This window comes from Rutidosis leptorrhynchoides, chromosome 8, assembly GCF_046630445.1.
Source record: "Rutidosis leptorrhynchoides isolate AG116_Rl617_1_P2 chromosome 8, CSIRO_AGI_Rlap_v1, whole genome shotgun sequence".
NCBI lineage: Eukaryota > Viridiplantae > Streptophyta > Magnoliopsida > Asterales > Asteraceae > Rutidosis > Rutidosis leptorrhynchoides.
Window position 1 is genome coordinate 174,195,799 of NC_092340.1, and position 8,376 is coordinate 174,204,174.

General features: G+C 31.9%; 1 long non-coding RNA gene across 1 annotated transcript; it reads right to left on the reverse strand.

Moving 5' to 3' along the window:
- Positions 1-4,091: 4,091 nt before the first annotated feature.
- LOC139862114 (uncharacterized) lies at positions 4,092-5,501 on the reverse strand. Its single transcript, XR_011764052.1, has 3 exons — positions 5,367-5,501; positions 5,126-5,193; positions 4,092-4,171 (listed from the first exon to the last, which is right to left on the reverse strand). It is a non-coding gene; the product is annotated as an uncharacterized lncRNA (long non-coding RNA).
- Positions 5,502-8,376: the final 2,875 nt, after the last annotated feature.

The following is an 8,376-nucleotide window of genomic DNA, read 5'->3' on the forward strand; positions in this document are numbered from 1 at the left end:
TATGAGAGTTACTCTTTATAAGATATTTATTTATGTAAGTCGTATTATAGTAGATATAATAGGACACTTAAATTCTTTAATAGGACACTTTTAGTTTTGAGGTCATAATTAACATATGATTTCATAGGACACTTTAATTGTGAATCATAAAATGTTTCGTTATAAGACATTTAACGGTTTAGTGTCACATTATGTGTTAATTCAATATGACACTTTATATAAAAGTCATATGAAATAAACTATCATAGGACATTTATTTGTCCTAGTCATATTATATATTTAGCTAATTGGGACATAACTGTTTAGTGTCACATTATGTGTTAATTTAATAAGACACTTTATATTAAAGTCACATGAAATAAACTATAATAGGACATTTATTTGTCCTACTCATATTATATATTTAGCTAATAGAGCATATAATACTTATGTCGTATCATTGTCAATTTTTAGGACACTTTTAGTTTTTGGAGCCATAATTATCATATGATTTCATAGGACACTTTAATTGTGAATCATAAAATGGTACTTTATAAGACATTTAACAGTTTAGTGTCGCATTATGTGTTATTTTAATATGACACCTTATATAAAAGTCATATTAATTAGTGTATCATAGGACATTTATTTGTACGAGTCGTATCATATCTTAAGGTAATAGGACATGTCATACTTATGTCATATTATTGTAAATATTAGTACACTTTTAGGTTTTTTGGGTCTTAATTATCATATGATTTCACACGACACTATTAATAGTGACTCATCAAAAGAGATCATTTCTATTAGGTGTGATAGGTGTGATTCTGGATGGTATTTATGATGTTAATATAATATGGATATATTAATCGAACGTCTTAACAGTCTGTTTTAAATGGCTTTTGCTATTTACTATCAAAATGGCCTAGGTAAATACGCTAACATTCCATTATATACATGGTAGTTAGCGAATCCTTCTTCTTCTTTGGCTGTTATTCTGCGTCTTCGATAATTGAGCTGGTACGTCGGGTTCTTTTTCATGTTCTTTGTCAATGTCATCTTATTCCAGTAATGTGTGTGGCTAGAGCTCACTTGAAGGTTGCGGCTGACGCTGTACACATCTATCGCATGCCTGCATTTGACACAAATTACAAATTATAACTACTTTCTGGTCTTACAGAATGAAAGGGAACAAAGAAAACTAACACAGGTTACTTATTTACTGTACATTAGGCTCACCATTTTCTTCTTTGCTATCTTTTAGTCCATCAAAAATCTCATGATTATTAAACCCTGCACAGAGTAAATTCTGGTTTACAAAAATGATATTTTTTTTTTTCATAATCAAGATGCCATTATCTATCAATAATCACAAAAAATGTTATTTTGTACCTTGACCAATTGCTTCAGCCATGACGTTACCTAAACTTATTTCAACATAACGCACTTCATTAACAAAAACAATCTGCAAGACTTTTCTTACTTAAATCTCTTTAACGACCTTGCTAAAAAAAATTACAACAGAAGATCTGTTACATATAGGTAAAAAATAAAAGCTAACGTACTTGAACAGGATAACTAATATATTTTAGAGCTTCAATCCCCATAGCTAGTCCAATCGTATTAGTAATTCCATTACTCCAATACTCCGTCATGGAGCACAACCACCCTTAGCCTTGCACCAAATCTTCGTCACTATTCAATAATCGAAAATTTTATATATTGTAGTCACTAACATTTATACCATGAAACTTAGAAGATAAACAAACAAATAAAGCGCTCATTTATGAATGACCATTGTAAACAAATTGCACTTTGTGCCAGGTTCAAGAAAGTCAAATGTTCAAATCATTCCTTGTTTGGGCAGAATATCCTAGAGTCTTAGTGACCTGAAAGTCAATTACCAACATTAGCTGTTCAGGATGACACACACACACAAATTAAGAGACACTTTACCATTTTCTAACGTCGATTAACAACCAAAGCATAACCACTCGAATCTGCTTAACAAATTTAATTTACAATTACAATGTTAGTCGTCTTTGAGACTTCTAATAAATTGGAAGGGGTAGCTTGTAATTTGTAAGTCATGTCACATAAACACCGCATTATTTGACAAAAAATTTAGACACTGCTATAAGGTGTCAAGTTAGTACCATCTGATTTTGTAACAATGCGTATAGAGTATACACAAATAGATGCTACTTTACATGATACATTAGTGATGGATGATTTAGTTGCCAATAAAAGTCAATCATAAAGCAAGAGAAAACATGAGTTTTATTTACATGTATCGAACAAAAACTAACCTTTTCAACCATCAAGTAGTTGCAATGCATTATCAATGTCAATCTGAACGAATTGTGTTTGAAAGTAGTTACTTCCATAATGCCTCTTGAACGTCACAAACATACAGAAAAAACTACAACTGTTTAGTCATTTAGTGTTAAAAAAGTGTGCTAAAAGTGCAGCCAACAGAAAGAGCAACTTACACTTTTATTGCTGATTTGTGGTTTCTATTCACGTACGTACCGGATGAACGTAATCTTCATTTCATTTGGCTTTTAAAAGATGTTTCCAATATACTCTCTCAAATTTAGAAAACAAAAGTAGCATTGGGGCTCATATAAATACATATTATTCCAACCAATAGGATGCGTATCACTATAGTTGCAAGTGTTACCATCACAAAAAAGAGGTCTCAAGCATAAGTATAAAATTAAGCAATGGATAATGGGTTGAATGGCTGCAACTTATGTTGCCTCGCCAAGTTTTGAACCCATTCATTATCATTGCTCAACTTAGTTCCTACATATTGATCATCACAGCCCATTTAGATGATAAATTTGATAATTTCAAACATGAATACAGGGATCATCATGGCTGCAAGTTATATGTTGTCATGCCAAGATATGATCCGATTTTTTCTCATTGCAAGGCTCAATCATAAGCATTCATTATGACCGAAGTACATAAATTACAACAATGAAAAGCTTAAACCGATTAAAACACCCGGTCATGATATGAAAGAAGTACATAAATTACAACAAATCTGGAGCAAAGAGTCCACTCTATTTCAATCTCCCATCATTTCTTTGTCAAATTACAAGAAAGCATCCCTGCCATACAAGTATAATCAAATGAAAATAAGTATATAAAATAAAATGATTTGAGGTTGTAACGAAATGAATATGTTTTCAGCAACTTTTGATCCATTTAACCCCCTTTGATCCATTTCCTTTAGCATCATTTTTCACCCCTTGAAACATTTCGTTCATAGAATTTATATATGTATTATAAAAAAAAAGGAAAAAAAAAGGAACTTCATAAATAGAAAATGCATATACCTTAGAATAAAACTAGGATTAAAGCATCAGCTTAATATTGAAATTAGAAGAACAGCATCGAGTTTGGCATTAAGTGACCATTGTTGAGGATATGCAGATGATAATTCGATTGGAAGATGCCAAACTAATACTTTTGAGCAATCATCTGGTATTCCTTCAATTTTCAACTCGTCCTCCACAACTTGTTCGATTAAAGTGCTGACATTACAATTTCCTGAGTTTCATCAAACGATCAACGTGCAAGTATAGAACAATCACAGATAATTATGCAGCCTACAAAACACTATCCTAACCGAAAATCCATAAAAAAACATGTACTCATAGAAAATACAACACAAACCCAATGCTTCATACAAACAGACTCAGATACAAAAGTGAAGATCACGAAAAGAAAAGAAATAGATAAACCCTGTCATACCTACCAACTCAAAACCCTCAAAAGAAATAGATAAACCCTGTCATACCTGCTAACTTGCGAACGAATAGTTAAAAAGATAGACCACCGAAGAGCATGGTGTTACAATGCCTGCCGCATCTGAAAAAAATGGAAAGACTCAACAATGGTACAGGCTGCATTGACCATGGCTTACAAGATGACATTTATAGGTATAATTTCGGATTATTAAAAATTCCATTAACACAAACTAACAATAATAAAAAAAAAACAAGTACTGCTTCTAAATTACTTGCACATATAAAATGGCAGAGGCAGGGTTCCCATTTGTCGAAGATCCAGGAGGAATAACCATAGACCAACCTTGCAGAGCTATATAACACAAACAGATTCTGATAGCCTGAAGCAAGTACCAACAACTCCCAAAGCCATTGAAAGAACATCCCACATCCTGCAACAGTTAAAAAAACACTTGCCACATTGAAAACACTAAACATATACTTATCACTGGCAATCTCATTGTGACAATGACACTCCTTTAAAAGAACTCATGAAAAAAAAAATTATTAAGTGAAGATAAGAACCACTAATGAGCATATAATTTTGACCGCATAAAGAAAAACCAGCCTATAATATGCTCTTAAACCAACGTTGACAGCAGTTTAAAAACCTCTTTTGTTTAAATATCTATATACTACTTGCTCCTCATATTAACAATGTACAATGCCTTTGTAAGCACTTTTGTAAACAATGAACGAAAATGTAATAATATCTACCTGTCGACCGGCACATCGCGCGGCTGACCACATGCTTGTTATTCACATGCTTGTTATTCTCAATCTAATCAATACACTAAGATGAATTCAAAAAATTTAATTAAAGTAGTAACTAATAAACAACTACTACTATTATAGAACCTACTACAAACTGATACTCTGTATTGATTATAATGAAGTACTATATTTCAAGAAACTATAGGAATATCTTTAATACACTTGATAAAGATTCATTTCCAGTATCATTCACCACCAACAAAGTTAAGAGTCATTCTAATATAGTACTAGTTGAAAACCTGTTGCCTAAGATTGCTGGAATAGAATTCGAATTAGCAAGGCAACATATGTGTTAAACAACAACACAAATATAATATAAGGTTTATACCTTTGAATGTATCAGATATGAACTAAATAACGACAAAATAACAACAACACCACCTCAACATTCAATTCAATTCATATATCAGATATGAACTATATAACGACAAAATACACAAAAGTTAACTTTAAAGAAATCAAAACCTAAATCATTCCAAAAATCATCTTTGAAATAATAGAGTTATAAACAGAGTTAATTTAACTTATACACAGAGTTATTAACAGTAACAGAGATAAAGAGAAGAAATTACTTCATGAAAGAATTGATGATCAAGGGAATCAAACCTCATCCAACATTCAACCTTTGAGGTGCTGCACCCTAGCAAGTTATTGATTATGTGAATGTGTTATTATGGCTATATGCCTTTATAAACTGAGTACAAATATCTGTTGATGCCTCTTGAAGCTACTATGTGGTGAATATAAGCAATTAAAAGCCCTAATTTTAGCTTTAATAAAAAGTAAGGAAGAAGCAGAAATAGAATGAGATACCTTCATGAATACTCGTCATGGTGAAGATGACTGCAATGACAAACAGGTTGTTGATTCGATCTCTAAGAATCGATATCTATTGATAATGACGGTTTGATAATCACGCTCCAGTTTTTCTTTTACGTATTACTCTTTTACGATAAACTGGAACTGGAAGGGAATGGAATTAGAGGCGCGTATTTTTTTCCTTACAAAGTACAGTAATTAGGAAATAAAAAATATTTAGGCCTTGCTCTATTAGGCCCCGTAGGTTTTTTTTCATTAAATTCTATTTTCTGAATTTAAATAAGACTTCTGTATGGACTGAGTGGCGAATAAATAATTAGTGTTTGTTTTATATGTTGAATAACCATCTGAATAATTGAATTTATTAAGTTAACCATGTACATGGTTAGTTACTAGAGCAGTTACTAAAAAGTCGGGACCTAAATGAAAATTAACACTTATTTAAATTTTTTATCATTAAGATGCGCCTTATTTAATAAGTTAAAAACAAATACTTGTCAATGACTTTCCATATTAAGTTTCATACTTTAAGTCCATTAAGGCCTAATCAAACATGGCCTTAGTCTAATGGCCTATATTTATTTTAATTTAAACAATTGCTCTATTAAGGCATTAAGGGTTTATTTTAATATATAGAAGGAATTATATTATATTTATTGTTAATAACTAACTGATTATTGTCTTATTAATGAGTGATTTGGTGAGGGTCTATATGCTAGTGGTTTATGGGTAGTCCGGTCATGGTTCGTGGGTCTAGTGGTGGTTTGGTGATCTGGTGGTTGTTCTATGGTCCGGTAGTTGTTCGATGGTCGGGTGGTGGTTCGTATATCTATTTTGGTAGTCTGGTGGTGGTCCAATGGTGATATGGTGTTCCAGTGGTGGTTTTGTGGTCCGGTGGTGGTTCAGTGATCTAGCGGTGGTCTGGTGGTCCCTGAAATGTCCCGTTCTTATTGATTAAAAACGTTCCATATTAATTGATTTCGTTGCGAGGTTTTGACCTCTATATGAGACGTTTTTCAAAGACTACATTCATTTTAAAACAAACCATAACCTTTATTTCATCAATAAAGGTTAAACAGCTTTATGCAGATTATCAAATAATGATAATCTAAAATATCCTGTTTACACGCGACTATTACATAATGGTTTACAATACAAATATGTTACAACGAAATAAGTTTCTTGAATGCAGTTTTTACACAATATCATACAAGCATGGACTCCAAATCTTGTCCTTATTTAAGTATGTTACAGCGGAAGCTCTTAATAATCACCTGAGAATAAACATGCTTAAAACGTCAACAAAAATATTGGTGAGTTATAGGTTTAACCTATATATATCAAATCGTAACAATAGACCACAAGATTTCATATTTAAATATACATCCCATACATAGAGATAAAAATCATTCATATGGTGAACACCTGGTAACCGACATTAACAAGATGCATATATAAGAATATCCCCATCATTCCGGGACACCCTTCGGATATGATATAAATTTCGAAGTACTAAAGCATCCGGTACTTTGGATGGGTTTTGTTAGGCCCAATAGATCTATCTTTAGGATTCGCGTCAATTAGGGTGTCTGTTCCCTAATTCTTAGATTACCAGACTTAATAAAAAGGGGCATATTCGATTTCGATAATTCATCCATAGAATGTAGTTTCACGTACTTGTGTCTATTTTGTAAATCATTTATAAAACCTGCATCTATTCTCATCCCAAAAATATTAGATTTTAAAAGTGGGACTATAACTCACTTTCACATATTTTTACTTCGTCGGGAAGTAAGACTTGGCCACTGGTCGATTCACGAACCTATAACAAATATGTACATATATATCAAAGTATGTTCAAAATATATTTACAACACTTTTAATACATTTTGATGTTTTAAGTTCATTAAGTCAGCTGTCCTCGTTAGTAACCTACAACTAGTTGTCCAACGTTAGATGTACAGAAAAAAATTGATATATATTATCTTGAATCAATCCACGACCCAGTGTATACACGTCTCAGGCTAGATCATAACTCAAAGTATATATATTTTTGGAATCAACCTCAACCCTGTATAGCTAACTCCCACATTACTGCATATAGAGTGTCTATGGTTGTTCCAAATAATATATACACATGGGTCGATATGATATGTCAAAACATTTGCATACGTGTCTATGGTATCCCAAGATTACATAGAATATTAGAATACATGTATAATACAATATAAGTTAGCTAGGATATGATTAATATAGATTTGTTACCAATTTTCACGTTGCTACAACAAGAAAAATTATCCAATCTTGTTTTACCCATAACTTCTTCATTTTAAATCCGTTCTGAGTGAATCAAATTGCTATGGTTTTATATTGAACTCTATTTTATGAATCTAAACAGAAAAAGTATAGGTTTATAGTCGGAAATATAAGTTACAAGTCGTTTTTGTAAAGGTAGTCATTTCAGTCGAAAGAACGACGTCTAGATGACCATTTTAGAAAACATACTTCCACTTTGAGTTTAACCATGATTTTTGGATATAGTTTCATGTTCATAAGAAAAATCATTTTCCCAGAAGAACAACTTTTAAATCAAAGTTTATCATAGTTTTTAATTAACTAACTCAAAACAGCCCGCGGTGTTACTACGACGGCGTATGTCCGGTTTTACAGTGTTCTTCGTGTTTCCAGGTTTTAAATCATTAAGTTAGTATATCATATAGATATAGAACATGTGTTTAGTTAATTTTAAAAGTAAAGTTAGAAGGATTAACTTTTGTTTGCGAACAAGTTTAGAATTAACTAAACTATGTTCTAGTGATTACAAGTTTAAACCTTCGAATAAGATAGCTTTATATGTATGAATCGAATGATGTTATGAACATCATTAATACCTCAAGTTTTGTGGATAAACCTACTGGAAAAGAGACAAATGGATCTAGCTTCAAAGGATCTTGGATGGCTTGAAAGTTCTTGAAGTAGAATCATGACACGAAAACAAGTTCAA